Source organism: Pinus tabuliformis, chromosome 8 (genome assembly GCF_031772625.1).
Source record: "Pinus tabuliformis cultivar Carrire ecotype Pingquan chromosome 8, CPIR1, whole genome shotgun sequence".
NCBI lineage: Eukaryota > Viridiplantae > Streptophyta > Pinopsida > Pinales > Pinaceae > Pinus > Pinus tabuliformis.
This window is the reverse complement of record NC_142294.1, coordinates 654866219-654887211: the sequence shown is the minus strand read 5'-3', so window position 1 is coordinate 654887211 and position 20993 is coordinate 654866219.

Genomic DNA, 20993 nt, shown 5'->3' with positions numbered 1-20993 from the left:
TTCCTCCTCCTCTAAACTATACCTACCATATCCCCTTCTTATTTATTATCTTCCAAAAAAATCTTCATCCAATTTTAAATTAGCCTATAATCAACTATTAATAATGGTTACCATGCTATCCCATAAATATGGAAAACCACATCACTTTGCCAATTCTCGATAGTGATTTCTTGAGATATTATCCTTCCAAAACAACTTACTCATACCAGAACCTCTACCATTTTCACTTTCCACAAATTTAAATTATGGTTATTAAATTTCTCCATATTAATCAAAACACTGCCATTTTCAATTATCATAATTCAAAATTATGACCATTAAATTTATCAATATCAACTCCTTTGAATAAAACCATAATAACATCCACTAAAAACCATAACAAGGATTTAATATTTTTAAGCTTAAATGGATAATAGTTTGAAACACTTCCCTTTTGAATGCAATGTGAATCATATTTCACAAACAACTAATACAACCAACGAAACGGAAATGCATTCCACGCAACAAATAAATCAATGAAATGGAATTTACAATGTGGAGTACTTAATTGCCACATGTACGAATGGAACCATTATGTCTAAGAGTAAGCACTAGGTATGATAGTAACTCAAGCATAGGGAAAAACCCCACTCACTTAGTGTAAGAGCAAGGTAGGGATTCAACCTTGTCTAACAAATTTCCAAGTGAGCTTGTGGTAATCAGTTTTCCAACAGTGTTGGAAGTGTCCATTTAATTGATTTGTTTTATTAGTTGTGCATGAATTTTGTAGTTGACATACATGTTATTTTCAGAGTAGGGAGTAATTGTATTATTTGGAAAAAAAAATCAAAATGTTGACACAAATTTGTTCCAAATATTTGTGTTCTCTTATGGGTGTGTATGTTGTTTTTATTATTTATTGGTTAATGTAATCTATGCATATTTTACTGTAAAAATACAATAAAACATTTAATATAATAGATATTTATGAGCCACACTTAGATCATAAACACCTATAAGTATTCATAGACACACTTAGATCATAAACACCTATAAGTATTCATAATTGATTCAAAATATCTCATCAAGAAAATGTGTAACCTATGATGAGAACTAAAATTCCACTATTAAATTGATTCTAACCCAACTATATTTGTTTTTTTATATGAGGTTTAACTTAAAATAGTATGCTAGTGAGACTAGTTTTGAAAAGATTTTTGTGATTTACTTCTAATAGGGTAATTCATTTTTTTTAGGCTTTGTTAATGACGAAAATGATTTAGAAAATCATGCACAATAGTACTTCTTGAATTTTTGTGTTGCTTTGTCATTAATGAAAGCGAGTTAGATAATCAACATTCACAATTGTACATCTTAAATTTTGTATTAGTTAAAATTGGAATTTGTGATTTCTAAATTTCCTAGCGATTTTTGGGTTTCAAATTTTTCTAAACAAAGTTTTAAGTTCTCATTATAAATTTACTTCACATTTTCCAATGCATATTTGATATTGTAATCATGACTCACTATTATAAATTTATGGTTTTGAAAAATTGACTAGTCTAAATGACAACTTAGTTGTGTCCATCTCAAAGGCTTGCACATATCAACCTCAATAGTTTGCATGTGTAGACATGAACTATCTAGAATTATCCATGCACATACCAATAATTCAACCATCGTCACAACCCTTACACTAGTGTATCAACAACAAATGGCATAATAGGATATGAATAGTGACTAATCTTTAAGGAACCAAACTAAATTTTGAAATGAAATGGACACTATAATAACTAGATTTAATTCTTCTTTATATAAAATGTACCACAAAAAAAACATGGAACATGGGATTTCATAGTTGCTTCTCCTTTTTCTCATATTGTTTCAAAAAGAAATGTACTCATGCATTGATATAAATATAGTTTTAATTTAATTTTTTAATTTTTTTTAATTTTTTTTTTTTTTTTTTTTGTCTTGGTTTATTCAATAATTTTCTTTATTAATGTTCATTCTTTCATACTCATGACCTAAATAGTCCAATATGATTAAATTTCTCTTTGATATCGACTTAGAATCAAATCACCCTGATGTCATATCCATACACACAAATATTATAGTTAGCTTGATTGTTTTCTCTCTATTTCTATCAACACTTGTTTTGAATACTCACCCTAGTCTAATTTTATAATCTACCTACAAGATTGTGAAAGGCCACCATGACAAATTTAATAGAAATCAACAAAATTAATTTCAATGAGATAGTATCATTAGGATGCCCTTGAATAAAATAAACAATATATGATAAACAAGGTCATGAATAATTTGAAGAAGATCACAAATTTGTGTATTTAAGCTTCTGTTATCCATAATGAATTAAACAAAGTCTTTTGGTAGAAATCACACAAGAGAAATTTTTTTCCAATGCATTTCAAATCAATAAGTGTGGTTCGGCATCAACCATCATCAACTATCTGGTCTCAATGATGAACCACACTTGTTGGTTCGAAACACGTCAGCCAAAAATTTCTCTTATGTGATTTCTACCGAAAGACTTTGCTTAAGATCACAAATGTTGACAACTTATCAAAATTTGATTCTAAACCTTCCTTTCGTGGAGTTACACCCTTCAATGTTTAGATGAACCTTACATCCCTAACATCCTTAAGGGAAAAGGTTGATGCAGATGTTGTAAGAAACTATATTTTAGTAACTCTATCCCTACTTCACAATGAATCGTCGCATTAAAAGTGACAAAAACTTCATTGCTACATAAAATACCTCCATAATGTATTGATTGTGGGAGAACCTCAATAAAAAATGCATCACATATAAGAAAATACCTATTGACACATTGAATGACCATATTTTATAAATTAAGGAAGCTTTATCATCCCAAGCACAATGAGAAACTATACAAACAATGGAAACAACTACAGTAATGCAAAGAAGAAATTATCTAAATATATATCAAAGAATACTTTCAGCCCATGAAAAATATGCACATTACAAATTCAAAACACAAAATCCTAAAGTATGTAAGTTGTCTTAGTCTCTATCCTTGAAAACAAATTGAGTTCTTTGATATTGATACTCTTGTGTGTGCATACACTTTTTCTTTGAAGTTTGAAGAAAATTTTCAACTTTAGAAATACAAAAAACCTTATGCATAGAAATATGACTTCAAGACATCAAAGAATATGGTCTCTTACAAATGTAAACCCATGAATAAGAACATCCCACCAATGGAGAACAAAAGAGTTATTTATCAAAGGAAACCTTTGTTACAATAAAAGTTGATGGCCCTTAGTATTGCAACAATAATGGTATAACTCCCAGGGGTCTCAACTTTAATTAATAACATGGGGTTCATACAAAATTAAGAGGGGTCGAAACTATGTGTGTAGTATGTATTTATCATTTTACTTTTCTAGCTTTTATATGGGTGAAAACACTGAGATGAGATCTAGTTACTCAGAGACCATACTAATTGCTCTATACTACAGGCAAAATTCAGAATTGCAAGAAATGAAAGGAAATACGAAAACCTATGCTAACTGCAAGAAAAGGAGGAAAACCATCTTAACTATGATGAAATAAAAGCATGTATATTCTACTGTGCAATGAAAGAAAACTCACAACTAAAATAAAGCATGTAAATAGCAAACCCTAATTTTGTAGGAAAAAGACAATTTCTACAACAAACTAGGTCAAGGAATCTACTTGGTCTCTTTGTTTCTGGATTCCATGTTCAGGGTACTGGGGACATTGTAACACATTAAGGAAGGTGAAACATGAGTTGGATGCAAGTTTGGATGGGTCTCAGAAGGAAAATGAAAACTTCTACAGGAGTCCCTATTTTGCTACAAGAGATAGTCCAGTGAGCAGTGAAATGTACTAAGTACGTGGTTGGGAAGAAAAGGAAGGCTAATGAAGGCTAAGTAATATTAGAGTACTCATGTCCATGTCATCATGTCAATGGTAGAAGGTTTTATTCAGCAAATCGGTAGTTGTAGAGTCTCCTGTAGCTCTACAAAAAGAGGGGATTGTACAATTGCAGCAAGCAATAATGATAAATAGAAAATAAATGATAGTAACTAAAGTGAAATCAAATACATGAAAATAGATGCTAGCTAAACAAGATAATCTATTAAAGCTACCATCTAGTGCTCAAAGTACTATGCAAGAAAAGATTGTAAACAAGACAATTAACCCTACATAAAAATAATGCTTTAGAAAAATTTGCAGAAATGGACAAGTGCATAAAATATAATAATATAGAAGGGGTCTTGAGCACCTAGGGTGGGACCTAACCCAAGGAAGCTCGAATCCCTAAAATAAAGCAGTCCAAGAACCAAAGATATCTTTCATTAACTTGAAAATTGCTTGTACATCAAAAGTTGCAGAATTGAAACTCCTAAAGTTTTCTACTGCTAATGCTTCCACTAACTTTGACTATCTGCTAATTGATTAATGGGATACACAAACCCTCTATTTATACAAGTTGAGTGAGGGGTAGCATCCTTGAAAGGAGGACTGCTTTCCTTCAAAATTCCTAAAAAACAGGATCATACTCCCTGAGTGACCTCACAACTACAAGGAGGAGTATTTAGTGCTCAAAGCCAGTAGTGTTTGATATTCTTATAGTTGGGGACATGTCCCATAAATATCTCTAACTGTATATCCTCACGATATGTGCCAAATATTCTCAATATCCCGCATCATAACCACATTATGCACACAAATCATGACAAATATGTTTAACCTTCCTAAGAACGCATTTAAGCTAAGAAAACATTATAAAGTGCAAAAGGGAAGGTCTAATAAAACCTTTATCTGCCTAGGAAAGGCCAGATTGGCCTTATGTTTTCCATAATCGAGAGGCCCATCATACTCCCCTACTAAAATTGTTGCTCATCCTCTGAGAAACCTATTCTTCCTCCTTTTTCTGTTTTTCTTCGTTCATTTCTCTGATGACTTGTTTAATATCCCATGTTTTATTGGAGGCAGTTGTGCCTACTAGATAGAAACCTAAATTTTTCTCAATTTCCTACCACTCCCTTGATTCTTCTTCCTTGATGCTCCTTTTTACCTAACAATAATGGATAATTAAATCTAAGTCCAACCCATTGGACTTTGAGTCTCTAAATGATTCTCTTATTCAGAGAAGTTTTGACCAATGCATCTTACAACATGTCGGGGGAACAATACTCTTTGATCTTCATACTGTAAGGTAGTGTTTTCCATCTCCTCTGGAAAGCTTGTGAGCTATTTTCTCCCAATATTTTGATGGTATCCTCAAAGTGTAGGATGGCCTTCATTTTCCTTTGTTTGTATACTTCCACCACTTTAAGATCCTCTACTAGGAGTGCATGGGTGGAAGTGAGGGTAAATGGATTGGGATGCTCATGCCTAATCTAAAGTGGATCCTTAAACTTTGCCTCCATTTTGATTTTCACTTCTTCATCCCTAATATCTTCATGCCTTAGCCAATATGAAAGGGCCATTAGTTTTCCATCAAACAAATATAGATTTGGGTCCCATATGGTCATTTGTGAAAGCACAAGGTTGTGAATTTAAAACTCAAAAATGTTGGCCTTATCTTTTGTACTACACTTAGGGAAAAAGTCAATGAATTCCTTGACATGTTGTAGAGGGAGAGATCCTCTTGGACAAGAATTTTTATTTGAAATTAGCACCAATGCTCCTTTAGGAATGAGTAGGTTTTGGATGATTTCCTGAAATTCACTTCTTCCCCAAATTTGTTTATAGGGTTACAACCTAGTTTTTATTCTCCTATGGAAATATTTATGTTTGTTGCAATTAGGACTTTCCATTTTTCTAATATCAACAACTTCGTTGGATTATGCATTTTATTTCATCTATGAGTCTTGACCTTCTCTTGCTCAACCCCAAGTGATAACCATGGTGCCAAGTGCACAGGGAGCATTTTGACTACCTAATCCAAGAATTGAAGGAATTAAATCCTCCTAGGGGTATTTGATTTGATGTTCTATCATCCTTCTATAACTTTGTTGTTTGTTCGTGTAGCTTTGTAGTTTGTTCATATAGCTATGTAGTTTGTTCCTGTTATTGAGCACTTGGTTGTTCTGATTGCATTTGCAGCTTCATTTCTTTAGGAAGTGTCAGTGTTACTCTTGTTTGTACCATTGATGGCATTAGTTTCTACTCTTCTAACTTCTAGGGTTCTTCCTTATCATAAATATGGGTTTCTTTTATTGTTATAAGAATGGGACAAGGAGGCTTTGATTTTCCACTATACCACACTCTTGTGCTTTTTTTTCTTCTAAAGTAAGTAGGTTGTTGAGTGGGTCTACTTGACTTGGGTTTTTTTGGAATGCTTACTGTTGCAAATGTAATATAATTTTTTTTTTCTTAGTGCTCCAAAAAATATTCCCCTCCTTTATGTGTCATAGGGATTTCTGTTGCATTTTTATTTCTCATTTTAGTTGGCCTTCCTTGTGTTTTTCTAACTTCTTTCTGAGGTTTTTATGACTGCTCTTTCCTATATGGAATTATGTCTATGGGGTTGCCAATTTAGCTTGGACCCCTATCTCTGTCAATTATAACTCATCCAATATTCTCTCAACAAACCCTACCTTAGCCAATTTTATCTATGGCTCTAATAATTTTGTATTACCCAATTCTACCTTTAGTTCTATTAATTTAGCTTGGGCCTCTAAGAATAATTGTGCATCCATGTCAACAAGAACTATCTAGGGAGTAGGTTTTTGAAGGTGTTATAAGGCATCCATGACTATCAACCTGATGAGGCCATGATGGGCCAAGTAATTTTGTTTTCCCTCCTTCACTTTTTTGCTCATATCTTTCATGGATTGGAGGAGAAAATGTGGGATATTAAGCCTCTCATTAATAGACAAGTCAACTTGGAATCTAAGTTGATACAAGAGACTAAACTAATAAGCATAGACTATGCTTAACCTTCCTTCACAAGAAATATATTTAAGGATATGATATGTTATTTAATCCTAAGGGTATGGTAGGCTTTCCCTTCTTATCCCATTTTTATCTTCATCTGGTTGCTCATCAGGGAGGAAAAATCCTCTTTTTGCATTGATGGCTTCATGTCTCTCCTCTTTACTCCATTTAATTCCCTTTGGAATGGTAGTGACTATGTTGATCAATTCCTCATTAATTTATGTGATCAATCCTTTAACTATAGAGACTACTTCATGGCCCTTGAGGTGTTGTAGGTTTAAATAAAATCCTAAGGTGATTTCGTCATCATAAGCTATCAATTTCTCAAAGAACCCTAACCAGTGACAATTTTCTAAGATATCCACAACCTTAGGATTCTGATGAATCCATGTTGTGTCTGTAGGTTCTCTCTTATTTAATCCCCCTCCTATTTTATGACACAATTCTTTGCAAATTTGGGCATGAAAATTTTATTAGGGAATATGTGTTCATGTGTCACTGCAAAAATTAGGGTTTTCCAATGGAAACAGGGGATGCTATAGCTCACAGAAATGCACAATATTCCAAAACAAATTTAAAATAACTTATCAACATATCACCCCATGCAATTCATCACTTCATGTTGTAAATCGTTATGCAATTTTGAACTTTTGAAGACAACACAATTATCTGACTACCCCTCTATTTAACTCAAACTCTTTAACATAGAAACCATATTGATTGATAGATTGAAACAATTGAGCATCAAAATTTATGTCAAATGTAACTAGGGAAATTATAATTACATTTTCTTTGAGGAGACTCTCATTTGTTAACTTATCTAAGACTTTTGTGAGCATTCTAGGTGAAATTCAACATCCTGTAGTAGTTATTTTGTATCATATAGCAATTTTTTTATCCTGTGGCAATGCCTGTAGTAGACATTTTTTAGCTTGATATCTATAATTTACTCCTATAATGGCGGAAAGCCTCATTGAGATATTTTTTTAAACGCTTTTTAATGGAAAACATGAAGTGGTAAGCTTGGAGTGCTCTCGAGTTAAGTGGAGTTGTTGTCGATGGGTGATAAGAGGAGGCTTAGTGCACAATGGTTGAGTTGGCCCCCACCCATTTCTTGTCATCCTTCAAGATACTAATATTCCACTTTTATTTCCATTAGTAAGTGGAAATGGTTTACTTTTCTAATTATCATCGATTATTGTATTACTCTCCCTCGCATGTGTGGAGGACTAGGAAAAAAAGTGATGTTTCCGATTAGATTTGGTCGAGACTTTTTGCTAGTTTGTTTTGCTATATAGGAAACCACATTTTTAACTTACAACAATTTCTAATGTCATGGATATGTTCAAAGGGTGAGTTTAGGAGATTCATACTTGGTGCCTTACCATCTAATTCTTCTATAGGTTGCTTTGATGCTTTTGTTGGTGATCCGGTGTTGTTTTTGTTGAACAGGTGATCCTCTAGAAGTATACAAGAGGTCCTGTAGTAGCTCAAGGTTAGTTGGAGGGTGTATATTGGCTTCCAATGTTTCTTTCGGAGATGTATAAATTTGTGGCATGTAGTGATCTTTTTCAGGACTTATAGAGACTTAAGCCTATAGGGTTTTTGTAAGCTACTACAGGACTATGTAGTCCCTTGTAACAGTCACAAAAAATCTTCATGCTCATCTTAATGATTTTTTAAAACATCAGGGAGCTCTGAAATTCAAGGAGGATCTAGTGATGGTGATGGAATTTTTTTTGATGGTGACTGTGATGGAAAGATGAGGAATTTTTGAGTTGCTGCTAAAAGAAAATGATGAATAAGGGAGGAAAAACTGAGGGCTGAGGAATGTTGATGGAATGGTTGAGTGTCAAGATGACTCTAATGATTTTCCTCATCTTATATGAAAAAAGATCTTCAATCTATAACTTTTAATCAAATCTTGCCTATCTTGTAGTATTAAGTGACTTTCCTATAGAAACTTAGGGTCATGGGAAGAAATGCATGAAAAGGACTTGGAAATGTTGATATGAGGTTATGGATGATGGATGATGGTGAAAGATGGTGTAGGGACATTTTCTAGTCCCTCTGAGAATACATGAGATGATGTCTTGGTCAAAGAGTGTAAGCTAGTCTGTCCAACTAATATTGTTAGTTTTCTTCTTTAATACCTACACACAAATCAAGGTAAGATAAAACTATTTTTTTCATAATAATTTTCTTCTTTTTCTTTCTTCTCTTTATTCTTTTTATTTCTCTTTTTTTAAGGCCCACTAGCTGCCTCATGGAGGCTTTCATCTTAGTAGGTTTTCCCTAGGTGCCTCAAATGAGGTTTTCACTAGGGATCTTTATTATTCTTTTCTTTTTCTTAGACTCATAGGCTTCCTCATAGATGTTTTCAGCTAATGGGTCTGCCTCAAGTGCCTCAAAGGAAGTTTTCACTTAAAGATATTTTTTCCTTTTTTATCTCTCTTTTATTTTTCTTGTTGGTCAGTGGTTGAATGTATGAGGTTTAATTAGACTTATCCATTTACTTATTGAATCAATAAATTCGTCCCTAGAGAGGGGATTCTTGTAGAACTTCAATTGATAATTGTTTACCAAAAGTGGAATTTTCTCTTCATCCATTGTTCTTATCCGAATTGAACCATTATCATAGAATTTTTCAACTAGATAAAGTCCTAGTCATTTGGTCATGAGCTTCCCCTTCAAATCCCCAAATCAGCCTCTTAGAAGGCTCTAGTTTTAATGTGTCTGGCATGCCATATTTTCTTTGCACTTGGACCACTTCGGTATGCAATATGGCCTGCATCTTGTATTCATCAAGTATATTTAATTGTTGCAACATTTCTTCTTATGCTTTGGTGAGATCCATGTCGAGTACAGATACCACAATTAATGTGTTGTAATCAAAATCAATAGATAATAAGGCCTTCTCTCAATATACTAGCTCATAAGGGTTGAGCCCAATAATGGTCTTTCAAATGGTGTTGTAGTCCTATGTGGCCTCAACAAGTCACTTTTCCCAATCCTTTTAGTTGATGATGATCACCTTGGTTAGAGTGTCCTCTAATGCTAAGTTAGTCACATTTTCTTGTCCATTTTCTTGAGGATGATATGGGGTAGACCTTTGGTTTCATATGTGTTCTTGCTTCATGACCCCCTCGATCAGATTAGAGGTGAACTCAGAGTCTGGGTCTATCACCAATTCTCTTAGAAAACCAAAATTATAGAAGATTTTTTTTGTTAGAAACTTAGATACTTTTTTCTTTGTCACTACTTTCATTGCTTTCGCCTCTGCCCCTTAGTCAAGTAGTCAGTGCACGCAATAATTTATCTCTTTTTTTTAGATGGAGGATCAATATGACCGATGAAGTCCATGCCCCACTTTTCAAATGGCTTAAAATACGCTTGAGGTTGTAAAGGAATTTCATCCTTTTGAGTGGGTTTCCCTATCCTTTTGCATTCATCACATTGTGCGGTGTATTATTGGGCATCTTTGTGAAGGGTTGGACAACAGTACCCCACTTGTAGAATCTTTTCAGTGGTTTGCTCGGAAACAAACTAGCCCTCATAGGATCCATTATGGCATGCTGAGAGGATTTCATAGAATTCATCTTCCCTCACACATCTTCTCAAGATCTGACTGAGCCCCAACTTGAAGAGGTTGCCCCCAATCCAAGTGTAATATGAACCTTTCCTACATTTTTTATTTTCTCCTACAAATATAAGTGAGAAGGGAACTAGCCAGCAACTAGAAAGTTAGCTATGTTAGCAAACCATGGAGATAAGAGTGATATAGAAAATATATGCTCATCAAGGAGCTATTCATCCACCACTTCTTCATCATATGTAGGAAAGGTTAGTCTTGAAAGAAATTTTCATCAACATTTTCGTTTCTAGGTTTATCAACAATAGTTAGATCAAATTGTTGCAGTAGTAGTAACCATTTGATTATGTGGGAATTAAAATTGCACTTATTCATTACATATTTGATTTTTGCATGATTAGTATGTAAAAAGATCTTATAGCAAGTAATGTAATGCCTAAATTTGTTTAAGGAATGTGCAATACCAAGGAGTTATTTCTCAGTAACCTTATAGTTAAGTTAAACTTTGGACATAACATTACTAATAAAATAAATGGCATAGTGAATTTTACCTTCGAGTTTTTCTAGTGCCACCCCAACTTCTTCATCTGATGTATCAATATGTATATGGAAGGGAAAAGTCCAATTTGGATATCTGAGGATAGGTGCAATCATTAGTATTTATTTAATTTACCCAAATTCTTTTTTTCATAAATATTTCCAACAAAATTCTTCATCTTTTGTTAGTAAAGAAAACAAAGGAGAAAAAACCTTGCTAAAATATATGATGAATCTTTGACAATACCCAACAAGGCCTAAACAAATTCTAACATATTTTTGCTTTTGAGGAGCAATAACCTTTTTTATGATGGCTATTTTGTTAGGATCCACCTGGATTCTGTTTGAAGAGAGAAAGTGCCCTGAGACAATCCCCTTGTTCATAAGAACTAAGAATTTTTCACGGCTCTGTGAGAGGTTCATTTATTTTCACTTATGAAAAAATTTGTATAGGTTGGAGAGAGCCTCTTGTAAATCATCCTCATTGGGTGTAAAGTCATCCATGTAGATTTCCACTGAAACACACAGAAGGTCAGAAAAAATACTCAACACAACCCTCTGGAAGGTAGCAAGGTCATTGTATAGGCCAGATGGAAGAACCATATAAGAAACGTTTCCCCATGGATATGTGAAGACAGTCTTATCTTTATCCTCAAGGTTGATATGGATTTGATTGTGCCCACTGAACCCATCAATAAAGGAGAAGAATTTTTCCCTTGCAAGAACATTAAGAACTTGATCAATAATGGGCAAGGAAAAATTATCCTTTCTAATGGATTTGTTGATTTCTCTGTAATCAACACAGACTCTCCATTTTCCATTCCTTTTAGTGACAATGACTAAGGGATACACCCATTCATTATCGAAGATTGGATAAAGAATATTGCATCCAACAATTTCTACAATTCATCTTTTACAATGTATTTTATGCAGGGTCCATTCGCCTTTGTGACTTGTCAACATGATTATGACCTTCCTTGATGTATATATAATGAATTCATATGCAAGGATGAACTCCCTTAATTCATATATAATCCCATGCAAATGCATCAACATGTTGTTTCAAGAAAGAGAACAATTGGTCCTCTTGATCACTTGAAAGAATGAGGTTGATTTTCAAAGTTTTGGAAGGGCTAATTTATATGGTTTTCACATTATTTTTCTTAGAACCAGCGATTATCATATCTTCCCATGAACTTCCTTGAGAATATCTAGGTTTTACTATAGATTCATCTTTCAAGGCATCAACATTCATGACAGCAGGGTATTTATTTTGCAGAATATTTTCAATAAGATTATCTTCATCCATTTGTCGGTTGCCAATGGTGGTTTCTAATGCACATATAAGGTAGGGTGATGATACAAAGGGTCATCTTATTATTCTTATAGGAAAATCATGCTCAATTAGGGGTTGAGCAAGTGGATATAATAAAAGTCGTCTTTAGATTGCCCATTAATGGTAGTCATATTTCCATCTCTGCAACTAATGTAGGCATCAACAGTGGCCCCCAAGATAAGACGGTATAAATTAAACTTGGCCTTCAGTTGAAGCATAAGGAAATATGTGGGGTACTCCCAAGAATCAATGGAGACCATTACATCTTTAATGGTATCTTCTGGTGCTTCTGTAGACCTATCTACAAGTTGTAACATTGTGGTACTCTTCCTTAGAGATTATTATAGATTGAGTTTGAGCAGAGTATCCTTATTCATGAAATTTATTTCAACTCCCAAGTTAATGAGAGTGTTGGGAACTACAATATCATTGATGTGGACATCTACTACTGGGATCCCATGATATAAGTACTTTTGGATGATGACTCTCCCAAGAATAAGATCAACTAGCTTCCCTATGACTTTAATAGTAGGTGCATCTCTTTTTCTCCCCCTTGGCCTTCTAAGACATTCCTCTTTGATTAAATTAATGTATATAGGAACATCCTTGATGGCTTGAAGTAGAGGGATCTTGACACATAGATTTTTCAATTCTACCAAAAGTTCAACTTCTTTTGAGGTGTGTGCTTTGTGAATGGTCAACCTTTCAAGGTAGGGAGGATTAGTTTGGGTGACTTGGGGTGCGAGATCTTCCTTCTATTCTTATAGATTTTATGTTGGAGAAGGTGGGTGAGCATTCAAAAGGACCTTACCATACCTAAGGTTGATCTCTTGAATCTCTGTAACATAAGTTAGATGGGTGTTTTCTCCACTGTAGATTAGTTGAGGCTACTTATATTTAGGATTTGGGTTTGGTTGGGTAGGCATATGAGGATATTTTGGAGGATTAGTTTGGGGTAATTGTGGTTGAGGAGCAGGAGGCATCAAGCCAGGTATTTTGACTTCCTTAGGTATCCATCCTAAAGATGAATTACCCCATTGAGGAGGTTGGTGTGGATATGGTTGAAAAGGAGGAATAACATTGGGGAGGATAAGGCCATGGAGTGGGCATAGACCAGGGTGAAGTGTTAGGAGGAAACCAAGGTTAAAAATTTGCATTGTAATTTGTATTGAAAGGAGAGGGGTATTTCATACCTTGTTGAAACTTCTTGGAGGCTTGTGGCCTCTTCTTCTTAACAAAGTAGAGCTACTCTATGCTCCCTTATGCTCCTCGGTATACAACATTCAAACCTAGAAAATATGGGCATTTGTTAGTGGAGTGATTTTCTTCACATACAGAACACATTTCTATGACATCTAAAGGACACTCATTCCTAGCATTCCTTTTAGTGCATTTAGGGAAAATTATAGCTAATTCCCATTTCTACCTCTTCTTGTTCTCTTTTGATCTGTAGTGTGTCCATATGCATAACAAATATGTGTAATATATAAATTTTAAGGTCCTATAGCATACCTCTTATTTCATTATTAGTAATTGTGGAGGAGGAAGAGGGACTTACCAAGCCTTTGTTTGCTCTACCTCTTTTTCTAGTAGCTCTAGAATGGCTTCTAATGTAACAACCCCTGGTTGATTTTCTATGTAAATAAAATAAGACCAAGGTCATAGGACATATTCCAAGCTGAATGTTGGGATAAAAATAGTGATGGGGTATCACTGGTAATTAATTTATGGCTATGGAAATTGGCAAAGGAAAAGTGGCAATAATTGGCATTTTATTTATGAAATAAGGGAAAATAGGAGCAACGGGAGATGAAAGGCCACATATTTTCATGAGAGGGAAATTGAAGAAACAAATGAAGGAAAATTAAGAAATAGAGGCCTCAATGATAAAAATGCTTCTGAGGATAAGTTCACAGCTTTTGTGAGTTCAAGTTTTTTGTTAGTTTTAGCTTGAAGTTCTCTTCTATTCTCATTCTCTCTTACTCTTGCACACTTAGAGTATTCTTGGAGAATTCTTGGAGCATTCTTGGAGCACGTTGGTATACTTTGGATTTGGAGAAAAAGTCAAGGGAAAGCAGGAAAGAGCAAGAGAACACGCGGATCAACAGTTACAACTGGATTTCTTTGTAGATAACAGGTTGCATGTGTGATTTCCTTGTTGATTTATGGATGCATGGTATATGCATGTGTTTTTCTAGTTATGTGTTGTCAATTGCATGGACAATTGTCTAGATTGACATTATTTTCAGCCTTACCTTGCCATTTCCTAGATAACCATGGTGTTTTGAGTTTTTCCACTTCATTGTTTTTTGGTTGGTGCTCATAATTCCTTATGGTTGTGGGTTGGAACAAATTATCTGGAAGCCCCAAACAACTTGGGTCGATTTCCTAGTCCTGGAGCCTAGGTTGGGACAAATACTCTAGATCCCTTGGTGGGTTGAGTTACTAGTCCTTGGAGCTGGGTTGGACAAATGCTCTGGAGCCCTAAAAGGCTGTGAGTTGAGTTACTAGTTCTTGGAGCCCTGGACAACTTGGGTAGAGACCGATCTGGTTGGTGTTAGTGATGTCCGACTGTGAGGTGGAATAATTGGTTGAGTGTTGAAGTGGTTTGGCCTCTGGAAGCTCTGGATTGGTTTTGTTTGGTTTATTCCATGAGATCCCACATTCATGCTTAGAATATGGTGTGAGGGTGATTCGCTGAAAGAGAGATTTGATTCATCCCAATCTATGGTCGGGTGGTACGTGGAAGTCCCTAACTTAGTTGGTAATTTCATATGTTAATAAGAGTTATTATTCTATTATGATTCATGTATATTTTTTGGTAATGTGTTGGTGATATCATGGTTGGTATGCCATGGTTTATATGTTGGTTATTTTCTGGTTATATGTTGTTTATATTATGTGTATATTTTATGGATCTGGTTATGAATTGTTTAGCCATTGATTGGTTGATGAAAGTATGTACTAATAAGTGTTTTTGCAACTATGTGGAGAGGGAATAGGGACTTCACGGTGATTCTCAAATGAATCTCAGGCTTTTATGATCAGATATGCATTCATGACCTGTAGCTTACATGTTTTCCATGTGTTTGATGAAATGTTTGTTATGTCCTAGGTTGTCTAGTTCACGTTTTTGAGTTGATATTGAAGGTTTAGCTTTGCTTCCATGTTAAATATATTTCTATAAAGTCTAAAGAAATTATGGGCAATGGTCTGGAGGTAGGCCCAAAAAGGTGGCACTGATCCCAGGACCGCATGCTCATAATTAGAGAAATTGGGCTATAACCACATGGAATTAGTGTTGTGCATGCTGTTGTAGGCCTATAACCACATGTAGGCCTTGTTGTGGGTGTGGTTGTGGGATCCAAGTCAGGGTTTGATCACCTGGGGTGGTTGTTCAGCCTCTAGGTGACTTGTAGTCCCTTTAGGATGCCATTATGTGGTCAATTTGTTGACCCCGCTTCCTTAAGTGGATCTAGGAGGTCGGTTCATGTCATAGTAGCTCTCCGTCTTATGTTTACCTTAGCAGGCCGATGTTTACCCTAGCATGCTGGTGAAATTGGGTAAATGTGGGAGGGGTGGTTTACATCTTAATGTCATTTTTATGTCGTCATAGCTAAGTTGATATATGTCTCATTAGCTAGAAGGTTGAGTGTTTCCATCAAATATTATTTGAATCCCCATTGTAAGACTAAATTCAAGGAATATAGATCTAGAGTGCAGTTTTGCACCCTTCTATAACTTAACTGAAATCTTTTTTCAAAATTTTCTAGAGACTCATCCTCTACTTGATTCATTCTAAATATATCATCTCTATTGTCTCTTGCTCTATAATAATATTAGTACTTAGCGTTGAAAGCTTGTTGTGTCTTCTCCCATGAAGTGATGTTATCCCCTTCTAGGCTCATGAACCAACAAAAGGATGCACCCATAAGATTGGAAGGGAACAATTTGAGCTTATGTGCATCAGTTGTGTAATCATGAGTCTTGCAAACTACAACAAACTCAAACATAAAAAGTGTCAATATCTTCAGTAGCCAACCCATAGAAGTGTGGAAGGGTAGATGGATTAATGTTTTTCATTCTGGCTTCTCCATTTGTTTCTCTAATGTGAAATATGAATGCCTCAAGTTCCCTATTTTCATCTATGGTATTGTTAGGTTGTGAAGGGCTTTCTCCTTCTAAAATCTCTTCACAGATCCTCACTTTCTCACCTAAAAGGGCCTCAGTATTCCCTATGGATAAGATAGGAGGCTCGCAATCAATAAAAAAAGGCTAGCTTCTTGTGGAAGTGGGGGATTTTGATAAGAACTTTTTTTATTCATCTTTAACTCTTTTAGGCATAAATGAAAACAATATGTGTTTATGTTTTTATATAATAAGAAATTGAAATTGAATGCAATACAATTTTTCTTTTTTTGAAAATGAAGAATTCCTAATGGAAATTTTGTTGTTTTTGCATAAATTGAAATGAGATAAATATTAAATAAACTAAGGAATAAGATAGTACCTACTTTTACAACTCCCTGATAATGATGCAAAAGAGTGATGCCCCTTAGTAATGCAACAATAATGTTGCAGCTCCCAAGGGTCTCAACTTTAATTGTCAACCTGAGGTTCATACAAACTTAAGAGGGGCCAACACTATTTGTGCAGTATGTACTTATCCTTTTCCTTTGGTAACTTTTATATGGGTGAAAATACTGAGATGAGATCTAGTTACTTAGGGACCATGCTAAGTTCTCTATACTACAAGCAAAATTTAGAATCGTAATATTTGAAAGGTAATAAGAAAACTTATGCTAATTGAAAGAAAAGGAGGTGAAACATATTAAATATAACGAAATAAAACCATGTTTATTATATTGTGCAATGAAATAAAAATCACAATTTAAATTAAGCACACAAATAGAAAACCTTAATTCTGTAAAAAAAAAGACGAAAAATTCTACGACAAACTAGGCCAACGAATCTAATTGGTCTCTTTGCTTCTAAATTCCATCTCTAGGGTTCCAAGGATGTTGTAACATATTAAGGAAGGTGAAAATTGAGTTAGATGCAAGTTTGGTTGAGTTTAATAAGAAAAACGCAAACTGCTATAGGAATCCATATTTTGCTAGAGGAGGCAGTCCAACAAGCAGAGAAATGTGCTAAGGACGTAGTTTGGAAGCAAAGGGAGGCTAAGTAAGTCTAAGGAATGATATATTACTCATGTGCATGGCATCATGTCAATGGTAGAATTATTTATTCAACAAACAGGTGGTTGTAAAGTCTCATGTAGCTTTTCGAAAAAGGGGATTATACAGTTGCAGCAAGCAATAATGATAAATAGCAAATAAACATCAACAACTAAAGTGAACTCAAATACATGAAAATAGATGATAACTAAAAAAGATAATCATTGCTAAAGTTTCCATCTAGTGCTTTGAAAAAATACTATGTAAGAAAAGAATATAAACAAGCTAATTAACCTTGCATAAAAAAAGATACTTCAAAAATAATTTGAAGAAATGGGCAAGTGCATAAGAGATAATAATGCAGAAGGGGTATTAAGCACCTAGGGTGGGACCTAACCCAAGGAAGCTCATATCCCTGAAGGAAAATAGTCTAGAACTACAATGTCTTTCATTAACTTAAAAATTTCTTATACATCAAAAGTTGCAGAGCTAAAACTTCTAAATCTCTCCCCTGCAAATGCTTCCACTAACTTCAACTATCTACTAGCTACCTAATGGGCTACTCAAGCCCTCTATTTATATGAGATGGGTGAGTGTAAACCTCCTCTAAAGAAAGATTTTTTTCCCTCCAAAAATCCTAAAAACAAGATCATGCTCCCTAGGTGACCTCGCAGCTACAAGGAGTATTTAGTGCTCCAATCCAGCTGAGTTTGATCTTCCCGTAGGAGGGGACATGTCCCATAAATATCTCTAATTGAATATCCTCGTGATTTGTTCCAAATCTTCTCAATTTCTTGCATCATAACCACATTAGGCACATAAAGCATGATAAATCTCTTTAACTTTATTAAGAACTCATTTAAGCTAAGAAAGAATTATAAAGTGCAAAAGAGAAGGTCCAATACAACCTTTATGTTCCTAGGAAAAGTTAGAAAGGTTAGACGTGCCTTATGTTTTACCTAATTTGGAGGCCCTTCAAAAGTGACTACTAAAGAGCTACACATGAAGAATCAAACCCTCAAACTATTTATATGTACATGAGATTCTATCAAAACTAAAGGCTTCAATGGTAGTTATCTCTTTACGCATCTTCCAAAACCATGATCTATAAATATTCAAAATATATAAAATGAGACATTTTCACACACCAATATGGTAAAGTCAAGCTTGATCCTATATCATCATGGACAAAGATATCTAAAAATATTTGATTTCTACTACCACTATCAAATGGTTTTCATTTCATTCTAAACTGTATCTAAAACCCGACAACTTAGAGTTGATAAACATAATAATTAACCATATGTTTGTAGTGTTGATCCAACCTTATAATATATTGTACCATCTATGATGTTTCATGGAGTCAACATTGCATGTATCATATTTGGCCAGAAATACCTTCTAGAGCACATAAGCGTTATTAGTAACATCCATGCAATGTTGATGTATGGGTTCAAGGATAGTGATATAAATATACAAATAAAAATAGGTTAAACAACATTAGACGTTTCAACATAGAGAAATTATGTTCAACCATGTTAATATTCCTTAATGATAACAATGACTTGCACCCTTCAATCCAAATTTGTTGCAATGAGCCCACTGCTCTCTAAGGGTGAAAAACTCATATATAACCATCCAAGTGGTTCAAATGATTGTTTTGTATAAGGTTCATCAATTTGCAAATTTTGTAGTTTTGAGTCAAAAGTTGAATTTTGCAATTTTTGGACCTAAGTTTTTTTTAATGATTATTAAACTGTTTTAACAAATATTTGAGTATGTTCACATTGTCTATATCACTCCAAGATTTCCACCACACATTCAATGCCACAATTTTAACCTACAATTAGAATCTATGGCTTTGACATGGTTACTTATGTAAATAACAAAGTAGTCATGTCCACCTCAGCATCTTGCATGCACCTACCTTAGCAACATATAGATGCATACTTCTACAATATCTACACATTTTAGGAATTCAATCCAGAATCAAAATCATTGCATATGTAAACTAATAACTTGTCACTTATGACATGCTAAAAGATATACAATCATTGATTGTTACAAAACCAAACCGCCTTTAGTAGTTGAATGAATACTCTTGTACAATCTATGTAATTTATGGATATAGAATATACCATATGAAGCACAACATAAATTAGTAGATCATCTTCTTATTTTTATTTCTATCTTTACCAAAGCATTGTACAAAACTTTTATAAATAAATACACAATATTTCAATCTAAATTACTTTGTATTGTTTCATGGATTATTTTGATTCCTCATTGCTCACACTTTTGCACCAATAACTTAAATAATATAGCTTGTTTAAATCATGTTTTAATAGGTTTCCTAGAATGATACTAAAAGGTAATTTTAATTTTACATTGTTCACACTCTACATCACCTTAGTCTAGTGAACCGACACCTAGGGAAATTTTTCAACTTAAGCTGTTTCGGCAAATTTTAGCTTTTTAAAAATGGTGTGTCACTCCATTGAGCCTTAGTGGAGTGCTATATCACCCCACTGAGCCTTGGCCCAATGCCATTGTCTCAGACTTAGACTTGTAACTCACTTGTGAAGGATGAGCCTCACACATGTATATTGTAGCAGTTGAGGGAAGGATATTCAACTAGGCAGACGTCACATCAAGCTTTTTGGGGGACAACATTGAACATACTTAGAATCCCAAGGAAGAAAGACTACCTAAAATTTTCATGGCCTCTTATCTACTAGACATAGTGAATCGTATATAAAGGTTTGGTATACTCCATGGTAAAGTGCCTCAAGTGGCATGTTTTGACTCTAAGCTTGGTTGGATAGGCCAATGTAACCCTTGATATCTATCTAGCGTTGGTTTTCCTAGTGAAAGATGTTTATGATACATCTTAGTGTTCATTCCTTTTTTATTTGAGTCTTTTTTTGTTTCCAATAAAGTGTGGTAGGCATAGACTATCTCATGCGAGTGGTTTGGGAATGGAAATTATGGACAGATTGCCAATGATTATTTCTAGAGAGAAATAAGTGTAGATCTTCACTTGGCCTAAAGGAGTTGCAAAGGAAAGGAGATTAATGGATCTATTATAGTTCTATAGATCCAAGGAGCTTAATGGAGCTATTGTAGGTTTCTATATCCATTGAGATAGAGTAAGATCGACATGCATTTTCTAAGGAAATATGTGGTATATGTCTATTGTAGTTGCAACACCCTCCAAAATTTTGGCTTACACTCAATTTTGAAGCCTACCTTGGTCTTTCACATTGTTGTTGCAAACACCAAAACTCATTTCATGTACTTTCTTGAATTATTTTGTTCCCCTTTGCAAGTTGGGTAAATTATCATCTTTTCGCATGATTGGCTATCTCACAATGTGCAGAATCTTGTTATGATGGTTTCAAGGGTATATCTTTGT